At 65.7% G+C, this 19,857-nt stretch overlaps 1 protein-coding gene across 9 annotated transcripts in view; it reads left to right on the top strand.

Annotated features, from left to right (window-relative positions):
• The first annotated feature begins 921 nt into the window (after positions 1 to 921).
• Positions 922 to 19,857, top strand: part of DAGLA (diacylglycerol lipase alpha) — a 62,908-nt gene continuing 43,972 nt past the window's right edge. For 3 of the 9 annotated variants that reach the window (XM_080642597.1, XM_080642600.1, XM_080642591.1), the window contains exon 1: positions 923 to 1,158. The gene's annotated coding sequence lies outside the window, so the exon portion shown is untranslated. Of the gene's footprint in view, positions 1,159 to 1,252; positions 1,479 to 2,547; positions 2,670 to 3,840; positions 3,881 to 19,857 lie in introns of those variants that run through there. The other 6 variants (XM_080642598.1, XM_080642593.1, XM_080642592.1 and 3 more) reach the window with 5 other exon arrangements.

Here is a 19,857-nt window from a genome sequence, read left to right as displayed (position 1 = left end):
TCCTTCAGAAGTAGCTCCGGGGCTTCTCCCAGAGACAGGAAGGCAGCTCTGGGCCCCGGTATGTCTCCGGCTGAGACCCGGTCCCAGGCGCCTTGCACTCAGCCGCTCCTGCGCCACGTCGGGTGGCTCCCAGTTTGCACCAAGCTGGGGTGACCACAGGGTCCAGAGAACGTTCAGCGGCACTTCCCCTGCAGACACAGGCGACCCCCTTTCTGCCTCTGACGAAGGTCTCTTCCACCTGGGAGACCAGCTGGGTGGGCAGTGGGGTGATGAAGCGCCCTTCCGCCCAGGAAAAGCTCCGCAGCGCCTCCCACAGGCGCCCGCCTTGTGATGGTCTAGTGCCCGTGGACTGAGCTCCCCGTCCACCTCTCCCCCAGGTGAAGCACATCCCGCGTGGGGACCCCACGCAGCACTCCCTGCTCGGAGCGGCGCTCAGGGAAGGTGTGCCTTGCAGCCTGAATGAATGGCCGTGTGTGGAGAGGAACAGGACGGGCGATTTTCTGCCTTGACCAGGAATCCAAAATGGACCCAGTGCCCCTTGGAATGCCCGGCACCCTGCTGGGTTCCATGGGGCGGGGTGGGGGGAGGTGCGGGGAGGACACAGTGACCTGCTCCATCCCCTCCAGGAGCTCTCAGTCACCCGGGGAGGTGGAACCGGTCCCGTCCCCCCCAGCCCGCCCCCATGAACCAGTCCTCCAGCGATCCTACTTGCTTTTTTGCTTCTCCCACGCTAAGCCCGGTCACGCGGGGTCTGAAGGAGGGGGACCGAGGCGGCTCCCTTCCCCGCAGGCAGCGCGGCCCGTCCTGCCCCTCCCGGCCGCCCACGGAGCCCGCGCCCGGGGCGGGAGCCAGGCGCCCACCGCCCCCACGCGCAGGGCGGCGCAGGGGGAAGGCTGCACCAGCTCCGGCCTCGGCGCCGCTCCCCTCCCTGGCACAAGGGGGCGCTGCCGCCCCACGGTCGTCGCCATGGTCACCGCTGGCGGCGGAGTGGGGTTTACGTAAAGGACGCGGTGTCCCCCGGGGGGCGGAGGCGGCCTCCGCGCCGGCGCCGGCGCCCTGCGGAAGCGGCGTTAGTGAATCGGGGCCTCGGGGAGCCCAGGATGGAGGTGGCGGCGGCTGCGGCGGCGGCGGCGGGCCGAGCTCTGCGGAGGGCGGGAGGTAAGGGGGGCCCCCCCGGCGGGCGCGGGCGCGGGCGCGGTGCGAGCGGCGTGGCCGGAGGCGCAGTGTCTGGGGCGCGCGGTGGCCGGCCCGACGGGTCCGCGGGCGGAGGCGCAGCTGCCACGCGCGCCCATGGCAGGTGTGGGCTCCGCGGAGCCCCTGGCGCCGGCGTGGGGATGGTGACACCCGTGGCACGGGCGTGGGCAGTGTGGGTCTGGCACAGGCAGCGTGGTTTTTCGGGCACAGCTGTCAGGAGACTCGCCGCCACCCTGGTGCGATGGTGGCCGCCCAGGTGCGGGGCGGCGCAGCCCTGTGCGCAGGTAGGTGGTGGGCACAGCACTTGGACTGATTTCCAGGCTCCGGGGGAGCCCCTGGCCAGGGGAGGAGGAAGTGCTGCCATTGCTGGCGAGTGGATTGCTCCGGCCTTGGCATGGTCTGGAGAGATGGCATCTGGGGCTTGGAGCATGGTGTCCCCAGCATGACAGGGGCTCTTGGCGGCCGTGAGAAAGGGCCTTGGCACAGCGCGGTGCAGGGGGCTGCCTGACCCTGGGCGGGAGAACCCGTGGCCCTCAGAGCCAGGTGGATGGATGGGAAGGGGACGAGCAGTCCTCCCACGCTGGGGATGAAGAAGGGCAGTGCCTCTGCCACCAGGCCCCTTCACGCCTGCTGGGGACACTGGACGGGGGAAGGCAGACGCCTGGGTGAAGGCTGGTGTCCCTTATAACGGCCGTAAGAGAGAGAGAGCAGGACATGCGTCTACCGCGAGGTCCCTGATAGCGGCCCAGGCTGAGGTCTGTCCAGGTCCTGGCAGTAACCTGGGCTCATGAATCTGGATCCATCTTCGGAGAAGAAGGGAGGTGCGGGGGGGGGGGGTCTCAGCAGCGATCCCTATCCATGCACCGACAGTGGGAAACATACAGGGCCGAGGGGCGACCTGTGTCCACGGGCTGGGAGGGGCGTGGCACCCATCTGTCTGCGGTCGCAGGCCCAGCCTTCTCGGTGGATGGTTCGTCCAGGGTGTCTGGGAGTTGCCTGTCTTCTTGGATGCTTAGAAGCCTTTGGGGCCAGAGCATCATTGGGGCCACGCTTGAAAGATGCGTCTGTAGCCCTGGGCGTGTGCCGGCACCGTGTCTGTCCCCCGAGGCCTTCGGGAAGCTTCAGGGGAGGGTCACTGGGTCGTACTTCACAGAGGGGCAACTCGCAGGCACCCCCCTCCCCCCGCAGGGACGTCTTAGGGGGTGGAGGGAATCTTTAGGTCTCTGTGGTCCCCCGGGGGAAGTGGAATTGGGTAGAAGGATAAATGAGGGGAGCTTGGGCTGAGTGTGGGGGAGGCCTTGAGGAGCCCAGAAAGATGATGTTGAGGGTGTGGGGCACCAAGGTGGAGGTGGTGGCTCCCTTGCTAAGGTGGGTGCTTGAAGGTGCTCCTGAGGTTGCTTGAAGCTGGGGCACCGTCCAGTGCACTTGGAGCCAGGAAACTGGACTTCCAGTCTCGGCGGTGCGACCTTGAGCAGGTGACTCCCCCTCCCAGGGTTCTGTCGCAGGGGGTCCTAGGGGTGGGATGGGGACGGCGCACGTGAAAACCCTTCGCAGACAGCGACCGCTGCGCAGGGATCGGGGTTCTCGTCAGGTAAAGAGCCCGGGGTGGGGAATGGAGGTGTAGGATGTGACTGGGGAGGAAGCAGCCGGGAGATCGAGAACTTGTCTTAGGGAATTAGAGGCCCGGCGTGTACAGGCTCTGGTGGGGACAAGTGGGATCTGTGGACGGTGTGAGTCAGCGGCTGAGTCCCGAGCGTGGCGGCAGCCACCGTGGGGTCCTGTGGGAGTGGCGGGAGCCGGAGGAGGCCCTGGCTCAGCTGCAGGCGTGCCTTTCCGGGTCCACGCAGGGCTTGGAGGTGTCTGTGCTGACAGATCTGGGGTACCCGTGTGGGAGGGGGACTTGGAAATGAGCGTTTTTCTCCTGAGAATTCCCTTTGGCTCTGGGTTCGGAGGGTGGGGGTGGGGAGCAGCCGCGTCAGCAGTTTGGAGACTGTGGCCTGAGGAACGCAAAGTGGGTCAGAGCCCCCAGGTGGGCTCGGGCTGCGTGGGCCCATGAGGGAGACTGAGGCCGGATGGCAGGGCGACTGGGGAGCCTGGGGGAATGCCCTCGGACATGTGGGCAAGGAGAAGGGGCGAGGGGCACCCTCAGAGGGGTCCTTGAGGGCCGACAGGTGGGGCACGAGTTCCCGGCGTGGGCCCACTGCCATCCGAAGGGCCTTCCCGGGTCCGGAAGCTGAGCGGGGCTGCCGACTGCCGTGCCTCCTGCCAGCAGGGCCCTCGCCGGACAGCAGACTGCAGACCTGACCTGCGGGAGGCTTTGCCCTGCGAGCCTGTTCATCTCAGCCCCTCCTTGAGCTTCCCACGTGGTGTCTGCCTCGGCCAGCAGCCGTTTCCCAAGCCTGCTCCCCACGGCCGAGTGCCTGCCCCGTGGCCAGGCCGCAGTGTCCAGCCAAGGGCCAGAAGGGAACACGGCCCCGCCAGGCTGGCGTTTCCACGCTGTGGGCCTCGCCCTGCCCGGTGGCTGCCGCCTGGGCCCCGCCTGGCCTTGCAAGCGCTTCCTGGGCCATTGGTCCCGGTGTGGGCGGCGGGGCTGGGAGCTCTGTCCCGCACACGCCCCGCAGCGCCTTTCTCTGCCTCCTCGGGAGCTGCCAGCACTTCCGTTCCTGCCTGGACGGCTCTCCTAAGTGTAAGCCCCTTGAGAGGAAGCTTCAGACCGCCCTGCAGGGAATGGCCAGCGTTCAGGCCCCGCAGCTCCCCTCCTCTACGCCTCCACCTGTTTGTTCTGAGTTGTGGCTCAGCCTGATGGTTTGGGGCGCCAGGACCCTTTGCAGCCACCCCTTGCCATCTGCCTGGGGTTCCGGGACTCTGCACCGCAGAGCTGGGTGGTGGCTGCGGCCGCTCAGAGAGGAGGAGCTGGCCCTCTGTGCCCAAGAGCGGAGCGCAGCCTGCGTCCGAGTCCTCGGGGTTGGGGGCCTCGGGGCCTCGGCCGAGTGACTGCTCCCTTCGTGCACGGGTGCTAGGCGGGGGAGTTCCACGGGGTGGACATCGAGGGCCAGCAGCGCTCGAGCCGAGACTTGTTTCAGTCCTGTTCCCAGTCCGTGTTTCTCCAGAAGTTGCTTATCTCAGCTCCTGGCAGTCTTTCCTTCCTCGGCTCATAAGTCACGGTGGCCGGCTGCTCCGCTGCAGGTGCCGGGGATCGGGCCTCTCCGGACAGAGGCCTCGGGACCAGAGCTGAGAGCGCCGGACCGCCCGCCACGGCTGGAGGCACGCCTGTCAGCAGAAGCCACTCCCCCCCCCGCCCTCCCGCTGGGACCAGAGGGGGGCCTCAGGGCTTCATCACCTGTTGGTCGGGCGCCCCACCTGAGTTCCATTGCTTCCTGGAAGAGCTTTACATTACACTCCCGTGGCCGGGCAAGTGGCGCCGGGGGAAATATCAGAGAGTGTGTGGTCAGGGGAAGACGAATCTCAGAACCGCCAGCCCAGGACCTGGAGGATGTGGTTACCTCCCCAGTGGTCAGGGCGATCTATCTTGATTTTCTTCTTTCCTTGGAGATCCTGGCCTGGGCTGGCTGGACGGGGGAGCGTGTGTGCAGGCCAGGAAGACCCCGGAAACCGCCTGACCCGGGGGACTTCTGGCCGCTGGGGCAGGGGGTCCGGGACGCTGACGTGGAGTGGGGCCGTGTGGCCACAGGTGAGGGTGTTTGGCAGGAGCGTCCAAGCCCCCACAAGATCGCGGTTGAGACGAGTAGGCGTGGAGCCGTGCCCGCCAAAGGGGTGCCCGGGGATTGCACGTGTGCGAAGCCACGTGTGCCCGTAAGTGTGTCTGTGGGAAGCGAGGGCTGCGGGGGTGTGGAGCGCCTGGCGGTGTGGGGACGGGTGGGCTTCTGTGTCTGGCTGGCCTGGTGTCCGTGGGTGTGCGGAGGGGGCGCTGCTGGGCTGGCAGAGAGAACGGTGGGAGCGGATTTCACTTCTCCCGTTGTGGTTCTTACAAGAGGGGCCTTTCTGCTTCCTCAGTGTCCTCGGAAGGAAGGCCAGGCTGGAGGCGTGGCTCTCAAACACGTACACGTGTGCCTGCCCCACGTGCCTCCTCACGCCTCCCCCCGCCCTGGTATTCAGCGGGGGACAGGCCCCTGGGGTGACAGGAGGTGGCATTGGAGCCCAAGGGCATTACCACGTGGGATTCTGGAGTCAAACAGACCCCGATCTGAGTCCCGGTGCCTTTGGCTCCTCAGTTTCCTCACCTGTGAAATGGGACAGTAAAACCTCCCACCTGGGTGGTTGTAAGACTGCCGCGGCCTAACGGCCGTGCCTGGTGAGGGCGGAGATCCTGGCGAGAGCAGCCGGAAAAGCGGTGACCCGGTGACCTGCGTGCGTTGCAGGGAAGATGCGGTCGGCCACGCCCCTTCTCCATGTGGGGAGCTTCCCTGCACCCTGCCCTCCGCACGGACGGGATCTTACAGATCCGTCCGTAGAATAACGTCTGTCCCTGGGGAATGGTTCCACTCAGATACTTCTTTTAAAAAAAAATGTTTTTATTGATTTTTTAGAGAGAGGAAGGGAGAGGACTAGAGAGATAGAAACATCAATGAGAGAGAAATATCGCTTGGATGCCTCCTGCACGCCCCCTACTGGCGATTGAACTCACAACCCGGGTAGGTGCCCTGACTGGGAATCAAACCGGTGACCTCTTGGTTCATTGGGTCACCTCTCAACCACTGGGCCACACCAGCCAGGCGGATACCTATTTCGTGAGCACCTGCCGAGGGTCGGTACCCGTGGGGGCCATGGCGACGAACGGGACATTCCGGCGCCGACCAGCTGTAGCTCCTGCCCTCGGGGAGCGCACCGCCTGTTGAAAAGATGCGAGGAGGGCACACGGTCTGTGTGCAGTTTCCAGAGGCAGAGCCGCCGCAGGTCAGAGGAGGCTAGTGACTGGGATGAGGGAGCTCGGGGGAGACGGGGGCGTGATGCCTTCAGCCTGGGCCGTGCAGGTGTCTGTAGAGGACGCGGAGCAATGTGGGGGGGCGGGGGGGCGTGTCTGGGGAAGCCAGCTCGACCATTTGTGGTCTGGAGGAGCTCTGGGTGCCGGAAATGGGAGCAATGAGAGCTAAGATTGCACAAGTGGTTGGAGCTGGGTCCCCGAGAGGCACGCCTGCAGGGCCATGTGGTGTGTGGAGAACATGGGCAGTCACTGGAGTGTCCTGAGGGCACGGTGCCAGGGGGTGCCAGGGGACAGGAGGGGCAGGCCAGCTGGCAGCTAGGGCAGGCGCGGGTGAGGGGGCTTGACGCTGGGCAGTAGCCTCCCTGGGGAGGGAAGGGAAGAGACCAACTTGGATGGTTATGGGGGTGAGGTGGGAGCCACGACGAGATTTGTCGTTGGGTCGGTAAGAGGCGGGCGTGCAGCGGGGCCAGGAGGGAGGGCCTGAGCGGGAGCAGCAGCCTCGGAGCCCCACCCGGGATGCATTGCTCACACTTGACTTTTCAGTGGCCGGGCCTCCTCGCGGTCCAGGCTGGGAGTGGGCGTGGGGTGGGGGCTCTCAGGCATCCCCAGGAGGTGGATCGCGCTGCCTGCAAGGCCGTTGTCATCCCCAAGGACCTGCTCAGGGGTCCCCGAGTCCTCACACTTCTTCCAGGCGCTTGATCATTTCCTCCCCACATGACCCCTTGAAACGCCGCCTGCCTGAGTTCAGCCCAGGTTACTATTCTGGGAGGTTTGATCAAAACCCTCTCAGCACCTGCGCGCTCTCCGAGCTGGGGTGGTGGGCGAGCTGGGGGGGTGGGCGAGCTGGGGGGTGGGCGAGCTGGGGGGTGGGCGAGCTGGGGGGGTGGGCGAGCTTGGGGGGTGGGCGAGCTGGGGGGTGGGCGAGCTGGGGGGTGGGTGGGGGAGCTGGGGGGGTGGGCAAGCTGGGGGGTGGGCGAGCTGGGGGGGTGGGCGAGCTGGGGGGTGGGCGAGCTGGAGGGGTGGGCGAGCTGGGGGGTGGGCGGGGGAACAGGGCTGGCCTCCACCTGCGTTTGGGAAGCGGACTCCTCCACCTGGAGCTGCGGGGAGGGGAGGGGGGCCTGGGCTGTGTAAGGTGAGGCGTTCAACCTGAAGAGGCCCCTTTGCCGTTGCCTCTGCTGAGCCATTAATTAATTTATGATGGATGTTCCTGGACTTCCTTGAGGTTAATCTATTATTGATGTCCCTTCGTTATGTACCATCCACCCTGCACCTCCCAGCACACGGCTGCTCCCGCTGGGAGGCCGGTGAGGCGTGAGCTCTGCGGGCTGCCCCTCTGCCCCCCGCCACCCCCCCCCCCCCCCAGGACAGAGGCCTGCGCCCAGGCTTCTGCCAAACCCTTTCAGCTCTGCGGATCTGGGAAGGCCCCAACGTGCCTGTCTCCGGGAGGCTTTGCTCGGCCACACAATAGCGCAGTGGTAACAACTGTTTCCGTGTGGCGAACGAGGAGGAACTAACCCAGCCCAGGACAGAGGGGCTCCCTTATGCCTGCAGCAGGCCGCCCTCCAGCCCCTGCCAGCCCGGGTCCTCCGGGAGGCTCAGAGAGGCGAGCCACCTGCCCAGTGACAGGCAGGTAGGTGGGAAGCCAGGGTTTGAAGCCCCGCCTCTCCTCCAGGCCCCACACAGCCCACCTTTCCCATGATGCCCTGCACTGCCTTCCAGGACTGTCCTCTCTGACACGGTGGGGGGGGGCACAGCACCCGTGCCCCCGAGGGTGTGTGTGTTGTTAAATGTTGGTGGCTCGTTCCCCTCACTCAGCCACATCCTCACGGAAGACGAACAATAATGGCAAAAGAGCACTTACTGAACACCGATGCCAGGCGCCGCGCACACGTTAGCTCACTGAGTGCTCGTAACCAGCCCGAGAGGCGGGACACACGAGCCCATTTGACAGACGAGGTTGAGGAACGAGCTCTAGGCACTCGGCTCCAGGTGGCAGGGCCAGGCTTTGGAGCCCAGCAGCCGCGAGGTTTAGGGTGCTGGTCTGTATCCCCTTCCCTCTCCGTCTCCTGGGGCCTGTGTGTTCATCAGATGTCTGTGTAGTTGCCCAGCTTTCCCCATTCTGGCCTGAAGTGCTGGTCTGCGCAGGGCCCCCTCCTTTGCTGTGGGGACCAGGCGTGCCCACTCACACAGGACGGTGATTTTAGGGAGACAACGAGGCAGGTGAGGGTGCTGGGCCCGGATTCCGGCCCTGGCTCTGCTGGGCGACTTCAGATGAGTCGCTCAGCCTCTCTGCGCCCTGTTTGTGTAACAGCAACAACGATGCTTGTTCTCCACCCCCCCCCCCCCCCGCACTGCCTGTCCCCGGGCTCCAAGGGACGCGATGGGGGACGCTGCTGATCGAGGACTAGAGCTGTTTGCGTAGGAGATTCCAGAGCTGGCGTGAAGGGCACGGATGCTCAGGCATCTGAACCTGGGCCAGGAGCTGCGTCTGCCCTCTGACCCGCCCGGACAGGCCAGTGGGCCCGTGGCTTGCCAGGTGGCAAGGACGCACTCGAGGACCCACCCTGTTGCACCCAGACCTGGGCAGGAGGTCCCTAGAGTGAGTGCCCGGCCCCAGCCCGGTACCCCGTTGGCTGGCCAGCGCCTGGAGGCCGTCCCTCCTGCTCTGCGGCCTTGGGGGTGGGGGGAGTACAAGGGCCCGGCCTGGGGTTGTGGGCCCCGCACACCTCTCTCCCCCACTCGCCTGGGCAGCCTGACTAGGTGGGTCCAGGCTGGGTTTGGTGAGGAAGGGCAGCTCACCACGCAGCCGCCGCAGGACATCCCCTCGTCCCTCCGGACGCACGGAGAGCCTGGTGAAGGGTGAGCCGCGGCTGCTGCTCCGGAGGGCGGGGGGAGGCTGTCGGCCGCTCTGTGGCAGCATTCCCAGGGCGCTGGCTGGGGAGCCGCTGCCTTCCCATCAGCTTCACTCCAAGTGCGCTTCTGCGCAGAGCTGGGCCTGGGGGGCAGGACGCTTGCTGCCGGGGACCCCACCCCCAATCCCCGGCCCGGCCCCGGAGAAGAGGGTAGAGGTCGCAGACCGCCGATGGGGGCGAGGCCCGCCCGGCATGGCCGCTGGGAATCGGTGGCCAGGCTGCTGTTCGGTGATGTTTTGTTTCGCTTCCCAAGTTCCCGCCTTCAGCAGGCGGGGTGACGTCAGGCCCTCCGCCCGCCCTGCGGCCGCTCCCACGGCAGCCCCAGCCCACGCCGCCTGGACAGCTGTCCCGCTGCAGTTTCCGGCCGCCCTGGGCCCCGCAGCGCAGGGACTCCGTGGCCTTTCCCGTCTCAGGGCCAGTCACGCCCAGGTGCCTCCTGCAGGCAGCACCTGCCCGCCCCGCCCACTCAGGACCGTGCCTCCAGGACCAGACCCCTCGGGTCCCTCTGATCCGCCTCTTCTGGGTCGCTCTCCCTCTCTCTAAACCCAGCCTGGCAAGGCCTGCAGGCGTGGCCTGTAGCATGGAGACAGGGCGTCGCCGGAGCCCACTGCTGCTTGGCAATCACTTAACCTCCCGGCGCCTCAGCTTCCTCGTCGGTGAAGTGGGGATCTAACAGGATGTGGCACACTGGCCATCAGGGGAGACACCCCCCGGAAGTCCCGCCCAGTGCCAGGAACACGCAGGCAGGCTCTGAAGACGTGTTACCGGCTGTTATTAATCCCGGGGTTACTTCTCGTGACGCTGCTCTTTAACCCCGGCCGGGGCTGAGCTAAGAGCCCTCCCTTTCCCAGGCCGCGTCTCCGCTGCAGCCAGGCAGGCTGGCCCTGGGCCTCCCTCCAGCTTCTGGCCTCTTCTCAGGCTGGCAGTGCCCTCTGGCATCTTCCCCCTTCCTTCCTGCCCAGCCCTCCCGGAGGCCGACCCCTGCTCCCCAGCTCCTTTGGTCTCCTTCCCTCTGGCACGTCTTCCACTGGCTGCCTTCTCTTTGTCCACCTTTTCCTCCCCTGAGGCCTTTGGGGGAAGCCACTGTCTTTCCTCGGAGACTCTCTGACCCTCCTGTGCCCGTGGGAAGATGGCCTGTGGGTCCGATGGTGCATGGCCAGAAGGGGTCAGGACGTGTGCTCACAGCCAGGAACCCCGGCATCCTTGGCCAATCCAGACCCCCGCCCGTCCTCTCTAGTCCCCGCCGGTCAGGGCAGCTGCCCCGGTGGCTGCAGAAGGCGGCCGGCCAGCGCCGCCAAGGGGGCCTGGCTGGCGGCCACGGGAACCCGGCCTGTGGGGCACAGAGCCCCCGCTGAGGCCTGAGGTCCCGGGTCCAAGGACATGCGGAGGAGAAGGCCGGAGTCGGCCCCAGCCCCAGGGCCAGGAAACAGCCACATCCTCCTGGAAGTCAGGGAGTTTTTCTCAGAGGTTGTTTGGGTCGGGGACCTCTGAAATGAACGGCCTTCCGCTGGCACCTTCCTTGGGCAGGAGCCCGACTGTGGAGAGAGGGCAGCCCTGCCACTCCCAGCCCCTGCCCTCCTTCCCAGGGTTCGTCCAGCACGCTGGCCCTCAGCTCAGCGCCTGGGCTGGGAATAGCAAAAATTCCCCCTTGGCCCTCGGGGGATCCCCGGGGATGGCTGACAGGTGACAGACGGTGCACAAGGTAACAACAGCAACGCCCGCGGGCTCTCCCTGGCGTTCGCCTCGCCCTCGGTGCTCGGTGCGTAGTAACTCCTCTAACGCCAAGAGTAGTGACAGCTCCGGCTCCGTGGGCACTCGCCGGGCTCTGGGCTCTGTGCCCAGGCGGTGCCCACCCCCCCCGACGAGGCAGGCATTCGGGTTCTATAGCAGAAGGCCGGCCAGGACCTCAGCTTCCCTGGAGAACCGAAGGAACCTGCAAGGAGCCACGTACGTGCGGCTGGCAGGCTGGGACGCAGGCCCTCACTGTCTGGCCTCTGCTCTCGGGCGTCTTCCTTCTCGGTCCCCCCCCTTGGGTCGGGTCTGCAGACCCTGCAAATCACAGGGAGGACAGGTTCCTCCCGAAGGAAGGGCCCTGTTGCTGAGAGGAACGGCCTCCCCCGCCCGGGAGGTGGGTCATCATCCACACACAGGCCCGCCGGTGGCTTGGGGCCACCTCCTCGGACCCCGCACCTGTCCGGCCTCGGCAGCTGGCTTTCAGGCGCACGCCGCTGGCTCCTCTCCCCCCACCTGCCCCCGCCAGTCCTGCCGGGCGGCGGGTTGTACCCCTTGCTGCCAGCCTGCTCGCTGCACAGTCTAATAGCTGGCTAACGGCGGGCCCTGCTCTCGGCCCCTTAGAGAGCCGGCCCCTCCCTCCTGCAGGTGAACCCATTGAGCGGGCTCCCGGCGGCGGTAACTCAGCCGGGCACACAGCCCACCATCTGCTCAGCACTTGATGGAAGTTTGAGCCCCGTGGGGCAGTGAACTCCATCATAAAGCAGCTGGAGCGGTGCGTCCTGGGATGTATAAATTATAGGCGCCTCTGAAGTCGTAATTGCAAGTGGCAGCGGCTGGGAGGTTGAAAGGGGCGGCTGGTCGGCCAGCCCAGCCATTCTCTGCTTCCTTCCAGGAGGCACGCGGACCTGCGTCTGGCTGCGAGAAAAGAATGTCCTCAGACCAACCGGGCTCCGGTTGCTCTGCCCCAGTTCCCGGTTCCCACTTCCTGCCCCGGCTGCGTCCGCAGAGCCTGCGGGCTCCGGAGGCGCGACCCCCAGGCCCTGTGCCCTGTCTGTTCCCGGGACGAGTGGGCCTGGGCCGGGAGGGAGGCGTGGGCACAGCCAGCCGGGTGAGCATCTGGCCAGCCAGCCCCGGCCTCCTAGATCTCAGTGAAGTGGCGCGCTGGAGCCCACCTGGAGGAGTGGCTTTTGGGGAGCGTTGTGATGCGGGGGGGGGGGGAGGGGGAGAGGCAGGGGGGAGGCGCTCAGGCTCTGAGCTGGACCCATGGCTTCCTGTGGCAGCTCCTACTGGCGAGTCCTTCAGCCTCTCGGCGGCAGTGCCCACCCGAGTCCTCAGAGGAGTCGTTGAGCTGCTCTGGGAGCGTGAGGGGCGGGGGGGGGCGGGAAGTGGGGGGACGGCAGGGATGATGCGTGTCAAGGACGCAGCCTAGTGCTTCTTTAATGGGGACACAGGTCACCTGGGGACTTACCGATGCCGATTCCGCTCAGGCAGGGGCCCAGGTCAGCTCCCGGTGACGTGGCCCACAGGCCACACCTTGGTGGCCGGGGCAGTGTTTGAGGCATAGGAAGAGCTAACTCAGTTCTGGCTGATTATCCATCGAAGTGCCCACCTGCCCACACCTGTCCATGGTGCCCACGTGAGTTGAGTTCCATGTTCCCAAGTGTGGGCCATGAGCCAGTACAGCAGCGACACCTGAGAACGGGTTAGAGATACGGAACCTTAGGGTGCCCCAGCCCAAATCAGAAGCTCTGGGTGTCCCCAGCCCGAATCAGAACCTCTGGGTGTCCCCAGCCCGATTCAGAACCTCTGGGTGTCCCCAGCCCGAATCAGAACCTCTGGGTGTCCCCGGCCCGAATCAGAACCTCTGGGTGTCCCCGGCCCGAATCAGAAGCTCTGGGTGCCCCCGGCCCGAATCAGAACCTCTGGGTGCCCCCGGCCCGAATCAGAACCTCTGGGTGCCCCCGGCCCGAATCAGAACCTCTGGGTGTCCCCGGCCCGAATCAGAACCTCTGAGAGCCCCCGGCCCGAATCAGAAGCTCTGGGAGCCCCCGGCCCGAATCAGAACCTCTGGGTGTCCCCGGCCCGAATCAGAACCTCTGGGTGTCCCCGGCCCGAATCAGAAGCTCTGGGTGTCCCCGGCCCGAATCAGAACCTCTGGGTGCCCCCGGCCCGAATCAGAACCTCTGGGTGTCCCCGGCCCGAATCAGAACCTCTGAGAGCCCCCGGCCCGAATCAGAAGCTCTGGGAGCCCCCGGCCCGAATCAGAAGCTCTGGGTGTCCCCGGCCCGAATCAGAACCTCTGGGTGTCCCCGGCCCGAATCAGAACCTCTGGGTGTCCCCGGCCCGAATCAGAACCTCTGGGTGTCCCCGGCCCGAATCAGAACCTCTGGGTGTCCCCGGCCCGAATCAGAAGCTCTGGGTGTCCCCGGCCCGAATCAGAACCTCTGAGAGCCCCCGGCCTGAATCAGAAGCTCTGGGTGTCCCCGGCCCGAATCAGAACCTCTGGGTGTCCCCGGCCCGAATCAGAAGCTCTGGGTGTCCCCGGCCCGAATCAGAACCTCTGGGTGTCCCCGGCCCGAATCAGAACCTCTGGGTGTCCCCCGCCCGAATCGGAACCTCTGGGTGTCCCCGGCCCGAATCAGAACCTCTGGGTGTCCCCGGCCCGAATCAGAAGCTCTGGGTGTCCCCGGCCCGAATCAGAACCTCTGAGAGCCCCCGGCCCGAATCAGAAGCTCTGGGAGCCCCCGGCCTGAATCAGAACCTCTGGGTGTCCCCAGCCCGAATCAGAACCTCTGGGTGTCCCCAGCCCGAATCAGAACCTCTGGGTGTCCCCAGCCCGAATCAGAACCTCTGGGTGTCCCCGGCCCGAATCAGAACCTCTGGGTGTCCCCAGCCTGAATCAGAAGCTCTGGGGACGGAGCCCAGGAACCTGCAGCTGGACCGCTCTGCTCACTCGGGAGAAGCCCTGCAGGCCCGTCCGGGAGCCCGGCCTCTGAATGTGGGCGGTGTCCCCAGCACCCGGATCTCCTGGCGTTGGCTGAGGTGGGACTCGCTCAGTCTGCAGGTTCTGCTCTAGCCGGTGTGGCTCAGTGGGTAGAGCGTCGGCCTGCGAACTGAAAGGTCCCAGGTTCGATTCCGGTCAAGGGCACATGCCCGGGTTGTGGGCTCGATCCCCAGTGGGGGACTTGCAGGAGGCAGCCCGTCCATGATTCTCTCTCATCATGGATGTTTCTGTCTCTCTCCCTCTTTCTTCTGCTCTGAAATCAATAACAATAATAATAATAATAAATACAGGTTCCTGGGCCTGACCTTGGACCCAGCCAGCCAGAATTTCTGGGCGGGGCCTAGGAATCTGCATTTATCCCTTCGCGTGTGAGAGTCCCTGGGAGTCAGTCACTGCTTGAGAGCTGAGGGCAGGGCCCACTCCGTACTCCCCGCCCCAACTTTCGCATAAAGCTTTGCCTCTGGGGGTGCAGATGGGCGCAGGCGTCAGGAGCCCCAGGCTCCAGCACGGTGCTGCCTGGGGTCCCCCAGCTGCTGGAATGTTCTCAGCGAGAAGAGGGACACAGTCTAACGGCCACCAGCAGGGAACCGGTCGCGTACACTCACGCAGGCCAGGCACAGGGACAGCTCCACGGTCACGGGGGAAGATGGGGCTGGAAAACGTTCAATGGAGGGAAATGGTGACCTTCTCGAGCGCAGTGAAATGGAGCGCGAGGCGCGGGCTGACCCCGTGTTTGGACAGAGGAAGAGAAAGGCCGGACAGATGTGAATGGTTCATCGTTTCCTGGAGGGGTCCTGGGCGTTTTCTATTTTCTTTCCCTTTCTCGCGCTCTCTCCATTCTCCCCGGGTGTCTGTTTTCTAAGGAGAAATGGGAAGGAAAAGGCAGGATAGCTGAACGTGTCAGGTCGCAGGGGCCGGTGGCAGGCCCAGGCTCCCAGACCGTGCTCCTCTCGCTCGACCTGCCGGGTGGGGTGACCTTCCCCCTGGTCTCCCCCACCTCCCGGCTGTGCCTGCCGCTCCCCAGTCCCTCACACTGTTTCCCCCACTCGTCTCCTTCCTCTCTGCATTGAGTCTTCCCGGGTGATGGCCGTTAGACTGTGTCCCTCCCGCCTTTAACAACAGAGGAAAGCGTGGGGGGCGGGGGGCGGGCAGCCGAAGGATGGGGAGCCCCCGAGCTCGCTAGCCTCTGGGGGCGGAGTTCAGTTTCCATCAGGGCGTCCCCTAGGTGCCTGAACCTCCTTTCCAGAGGCTAGCCTCAGAGGATTGCTCGGAGGTGGTGGTTGACTGAACGAGGCTCAGAAAGCAGCCCAGGGCAGGGCCCACGGCTGTGTGACCTTGGGCTTGTCCGTGTCTCTCTCTGCGCTTAGCAGGGGTGGGCAAACTTTTTGACTGGAGGGCCACAATGGGTTCTTAAACTGGACCGGAGGGCGGGAACAAAAGCATGGATGGAGTGTTTGTGTGAACTAATATAAATTCAAAGTAAAGGAGCGGAGGGGAGAGCAAGAGAACCGGATAGAACAGCCGGATCCGGCCCGCGGGCCGTAGTTTGCCCACGGCTGGCTTAGGGTCTTCATCTCTAAAATTCAGGGAATCAGGGAGCCTTGAGCTCTGGGTTCCCCTGGGCCCTTCTAGCTTTAATCTCTGGGGCGTCGCCTACCTTCCCATCCGGCCCCTCTTGCCGGGTGGTCTAAGCCCGTGGTCGGCAAACTGCGACTCGCGAGCCACATGCGGCTCTTTGGCCCCTGGAGTGTGGCTCTTCCACAAAATACCACGGCCTGGGCGAGTCTATTTTGAAGAAGTGGCGTTAGAAGAAGTTTAAGTTTAAAAAATTCGGCTCTCCAAAGAAATGTCCGTCGTTGTCCTGTTGATATCTGGCTCTGTGGACTGATGAGTCTGCAGACCACTGGCAGCTATTTGTGCTGTCCAGGAAGAGCCCGCCTGTCTGTCCCCGCTGCCTGGCAAGAGTGTATGCAGAGACAGCTGCTCAGGGCAGGGCCCTCCGAGCAAGGTGAAGGGGGGCGGGCCGGAGCACAGGAGGCGCCAGGTGCAGGGGAATGAAACGAAGCCACCGATAGTGGGGGGCCGGAGGGCACCCGTTCCTGGATCTGATCCTGGCCTCCCGTGAACTCTTGGCGCAGCCGGTGGGTAGGTGTCTGCTTTTCATCTTCTGCCCAGAGCGGCCTCTGTCCCAGGCCCCCTGCCTGGCTTTGTGGCCGAGACCCCATTTCCCTCAGCCTCAGCAGCCCTGAGCTACAGCCTGGAGCTGCTGTTTGCCAAGGAGTGGTTCAGTTGGGGGAGGGGGAGGAGGCAAGGAGGGGTAACCATTCAAGCCATTTCCATAAACCCCAGGGGATTTGTGTGGTCACGTCTTTTCAGTCTTCTTTCTAAATAATGGATGGGCTTCTGGGTCTGTTCCCCAAACACCTTCCTTGCCTGAACCATAGAGAGGGGCATTTCAAACCTGAACTCGGAGGGGCTCTGGATACCTGCCCAGGTAACACCAAGCACGTGTCTACCTGTGATGCCGCGGAAATAGCCAGACGGCCCTCTGGGTACTCATGAGTGTGTATTGTCCTGGCCCAGGGACTCCACAGAAGCCAGCGTTGCCAGCAACCCAGAGGCAGGAGCTGGGAGGGAATGGATGTGCTCAGCACAGAGCCCGAGAGAGCCGAGGAGAGGGGGCAGGCCTCTGTGCTGGCCGGGATCAGGCCCATGCACAGGTGCACCTGCCTCCGGGTCCTGACAGGCCCATGCACAGGTGCACCTGCCTCCCGGTCCTGACAGGTCCATGCACAGGTGCACCTGCCTCCGGGTCTCCCCCCCCCCCCCCCCCCCGGCAGGCCCATGCACAGGTGCACCTGCCTCCAGGTCCCGACACACCCATGCACAGGTGCACCTGCCTCCGGGTCCTGACAGGTCCATGCACAGGTGCACCTGCCTCCGGGTCCCCAGCAGGTCCATGCATAGGTGCACCTGCCTCCCGGTCCTGACACACCCATGCACAGGTGCACCTGCTTCCGGGTCCTGACAGGCCCATGCACAGGTGCACCTGCCTCTGGGTCCCCGACAGGCCCATGCACAGGTGCACCTGCCTCCCGGTCCCGACAGGTCCGTGCACAGGTGCACCTGCCTCCGGGTCCCGGCAGGCCCATGCACAGGTGCACCTGCCTCCCGGTCCTGACAGGCCCATGCACAGGTGCACCTGCCTCCGGGTCCCGGCAGGTCCATGCACAGGTGCACCTGCCTCTGGTCCCGACAGGCCCATGCACAGGTGCACCTGCCTCCGGGTCCCGACAGGTCCATGCACAGGTGCACCTGCCTCCAGGTCCCGACAGGTCCATGCACAGGTGCACCTGCCTCCCGGTCCCGACAGGTCCGTGCACAGGTGCACCTGCCTCCGGGTCCCGGCAGGCCCATGCACAGGTGCACCTGCCTCCCGGTCCTGACAGGCCCATGCACAGGTGCACCTGCCTCCGGGTCCCGGCAGGTCCATGCACAGGTGCACCTGCCTCTGGTCCCGACAGGCCCATGCACAGGTGCACCTGCCTCCTGGTCCCGGCAGGTCCATGCACAGGTGCACCTGCCTCCGGGTCCCGGCAGGCCCATGCACAGGTGCACCGGCCTCCCGGTCCTGACAGGCCCATGCACAGGTGCACCTGCCTCCGGGTCCCGGCAGGTCCATGCACAGGTGCACCTGCCTCTGGTCCCGACAGGCCCATGCACAGGTGCACCTGCCTCCTGGTCCCGGCAGGTCCATGCACAGGTGCACCTGCCTCCGGGTCCTGAGGGGCTTTTGTGTAGGGGTGGGAGGAGGAGGGAGAACAGAACAAGTGAGCCGTGCTTTCTCCGGGTAGTCAACTCCTGCTCAGCCGTCAGTGCCCTAAGGGCAGCCTTCTCCATCTGCCTGGGCTGAGCAGCTGTCGGGGCCGTGGGATCTCGGAGTCATCGCTCTGCGCTCTGGCCCGAGGAAGGGTCTCCCGGTCACTCTGTGCTGTGAGCTCTCCAGGATGGGCCGTGATGTCAGTCTTCACTGACATCCCCAGGAGGTCCTCCTTCCAATCCTGTGAGTGCGCCTGGACCCTGGGCTGGAACTCCCAGATCCGGCCTGCTCTGCCCCGGCCTTGGAGCCCACCTGAGGCAGTGGGTGAGGCGCGCCAGACACCCAGCCTCCCCTCACTCCTCACCTACACCTAGAAGGGCGTCCTACCTGGGCCGGAGTCAGGCTGTAGGGGACGGAGTCATGGGTGGTGGCACTCAGCAGGCCGTCCAGTCCCGGGAGACAGACCAGCGGTCCTCTGCCACCAGTGGGATCCCACAGGCCCCCTCCCCCCCTCCCCCCCCCTCCCCCAGGCAGCTGCAGCAGTGAGGTGGCCGCTAACCGGTCTGGCGGGTTTGTGGGGACCTGGCTGGGATTCTGAAGGGACAGGATGTCCTGTTGGGAGCAGCCTTTGTCTGTCCTTTCTGCCCCCTTGCAGGCTTTCAGGCCAGTCCCCTTCTGGCCTGCCCTCCTCCCTCCTCACAGGGAGGACCTTGACCCAGTGCTTCCTGGGGTGCAGAGCAGCATGTAGTGGGGGTGCCTGGGCCGGAGACAGAGGGTGACAGAGGCCCTGGGGGCACGGAGGCTCCGGGGTGACGGTCGCTGGGCAAGAGCGGGCGGCCGTGGTGGACATGCTCCCACCTCCCCCACGGACAAGGGTCAGGCCGGAGGCCCAGAGAGGCCGCAGAAGCAGGCGCAGGCCCTGCCGCAGCCTCTCCCAGGGCTCCTCCCACTCCCACTGCCAGGCCCCCTCGCAGGGAGCAGGAAATGGGGGTGGGGGAGCGGGTGTTTCTCTCACCCTCCGCTGGGAGGGGCCGGGCACCCCACTCCGTAGGTGTCAGCGGAACTGTCACCCAGCGGTGGTGCCGGGATTCCCCGCTGACTCACCGGCCTGGCTGCGCTCAGCGAGGCAGGAGTGGCTGTGAAGGTGTCTGCGTGGCGACAGGACTCCCAGGGAGGGAGGCCCAGAGGCCGGGAGGGGGCCGAGGGGCCCAGGCTGGCTGGGAGCAGGGCCCACAGAGCTTTTTAGTCTCCCCCTCCAGAGACTGGCTCGCCACCCAGCACAGCACCCCGCTTCTCAACACGGGGCCTGAGCACCGAGGGCTGCTCCCTGTCTCCCCGGCGGAGCCCCCACCCAGGGTGAAGTGCTTTCCCTCCAGAGAACAGAGAAGCCATTGATCCCCTGGTCCACAGACAGGGCCACGCTGTGGGGGGCTGCGAGGCAGGAAGTGGGGCCCAGGGCCCCTGGGGAAAGGAACAACCGTGGGCTCTTCCCCTGGAGGAATTCACACCCGCCTGTGCAGCTTGGGCGCCCAGGAGCCGGCAGCAGGGTGGGGGTGTCGTGGCGATGGAGTGGGGCTGGGGAGGACGAGCAGACAGCGATGTGGATGCAGGCTGCAGGCAGGCCTGCGGAGGCGGCAGCAGAGCTGTGTGGGCACCCGGAGTGGGAGAGCGGCGGGGTGTACAGTTCTGGGTGGTCGCCTGAGGCCCTGCCTTCCTGTTGCCAGTGGGAGGGAGAGTCGCCCTGACCCCTTCAGGCGGGAATAGCAGGGGCCGGCAGCCCCCCCGGGGGACACTGGGACCCTGAGTGGCTAGGTCATGGCCGGCAGACTTCTCAGCCCCTCCCCACCCTCCCGGCCTGTTTCTGTTGGCGGGTGCCCCAGGGCAGCTCCCGGGTCTCCGATGAGGAGGCGGCCTGACCCCCTGCAAGCATGTCTGGCCCCATCGGCCACACCGATCCCTCCAGGAGCAGGCACAGGCCAGGGCAGCTGGGGCAGGAATGTGGCCCGTGGGCCCGGCCTCTGAGTGACGGGACTGGGGGCCCAGCCAAGAGGGCAGGCCCTCTCCCTCCCGGCTCTCAGCTGGCCCACTGCTGCGGTCAGGAGTGCTGAGGCTGACGGTGGGTCCTGAGTGGCAGCTCGAACAGGCGGCGTGGGCGAGGAATAGCCCTCCTGGCAGGGCCCACACGCCTCAGTCCTCCAGGGGCGGACTGTCTTTAAGGGACCGGGGACAGCCCTGCGCAGGAGCCGCTGGG

Source organism: Plecotus auritus (genome assembly GCF_963455305.1).
Source record: "Plecotus auritus genome assembly, chromosome: 9".
Taxonomy (NCBI): Eukaryota; Metazoa; Chordata; class Mammalia; order Chiroptera; family Vespertilionidae; genus Plecotus; species Plecotus auritus.
The sequence above is the reverse complement of the archived record's forward strand: the minus strand, read 5'-3'. Positions and strand labels throughout refer to the sequence as shown.